The 1,261-nt window shown below is 35.2% G+C and overlaps 1 protein-coding gene across 1 annotated transcript in view; it reads left to right on the top strand.

Annotated features, from left to right (window-relative positions):
• LOC106882584 (putative phospholipase B-like 3) overlaps positions 1–1,261 on the top strand; it is a gene marked incomplete at its 3' end in the record, with an annotated part of 5,357 nt that overhangs the window by 828 nt on the left and 3,268 nt on the right. The window lies entirely within an intron of this gene.

The raw sequence follows: 1,261 nt of genomic DNA, 5'->3' as shown, positions 1-1,261 counted from the left end.
CCCTCCCAAAAAGAAAAGCTCTACATTGTATTTGTCCCATCTGTGTTGAGCCCTGTGTGGCTAATAAAAGAAATGTATCTATCTATCTATCCATCTGTCTGTCTACTTATTTGTGTTTAGCTACCCGTTCATCTATCTGTCGGTCGGTCTTCTGTCTATCTATCTATTTATTTATCTGTCTATCTGTCTCTATTTGTTTATCTATCTATCTATCTACTTATTTGTGTTTATCTACCCGTTCATCTATCTGTCGGTCGGTCTTCTGTCTATCTATCTATTTATCTGTCTGTCTATCTGTCTCTATTTGTTTATTTATCTATCTATCTATCTATCTATCTATCTTATTTCTTTACTGCCCAAAAGGAGCTAAACATAGAGGGGACAAACAAGGGATTAAGTCGATTACATCGATCCCCAGTGCGTAACTGGTACTTAATTTATCGACCCCGAAAGGATGAAAGCAAAGTCGACCTCGGCGGAATTTGAACTCAGAACGTAGTGGCAGACGAAATACCGCTAAGCATTTCGCCTGGCGTGCTAACGTTTCTGCCAGCTCGCCGCCTATATATCTATCTGTCGATCTATCTACCTGTCTGTCATTATCTATCTATCTATCTATCTGTCTGTCTGTCTCTTTGTCTTCTATCTATCTATCTATCTATCTACTCTATCTATCTATCTATCTGTCTGTCTGTCTGTCTGTCTGATATACACAGGAATTGTCTGTTCATCTGTACATCAGCTTATCTTTGTCTATCTGTTTATCTATGTCTGCCAGTTTATTTATATAGTATATATCTATTTTATCTATCTTTCCCTTTTTATATTTACATATCAGTATATCTTATATATCAGTCTACCTGTCTGTTTGTTTTTTCAGTCTGTCTGCCTGTCTCTCTGTCTATATCTACCTGTATATCTATGTATCTATTTATCTGTCTATCTATTTATCTATCTATCTATTTTTTGTAAATACCCCAAACGTTTTGCGATGTTTTTTTTTCATCGTTGTCCCCACTTTTGTTTTGTTTTTCTGCTTTGTTTTCGACCCCCTCGAAAAGAAAAACTCTACATTTGTATTTTGTCCACTCTGTGTTGAACCCTGTGTGGCTAATAAAGAAACCTATCTATCTATCTATCTATCTATCTATCTATCTATCTATCTATCTATCTGTCTATCTACTTATCTATCTATCTATCTAACTGCCTGTATAGCTATCTATCTATCTATCTATCTATCTATCTATCTATCTATATAATT

Source organism: Octopus bimaculoides, unplaced genomic scaffold (genome assembly GCF_001194135.2).
Source record: "Octopus bimaculoides isolate UCB-OBI-ISO-001 unplaced genomic scaffold, ASM119413v2 Scaffold_220712, whole genome shotgun sequence".
Lineage (NCBI taxonomy): Eukaryota > Metazoa > Mollusca > Cephalopoda > Octopoda > Octopodidae > Octopus > Octopus bimaculoides.
This window is presented reverse-complemented; position numbering and strand designations above follow the sequence as displayed.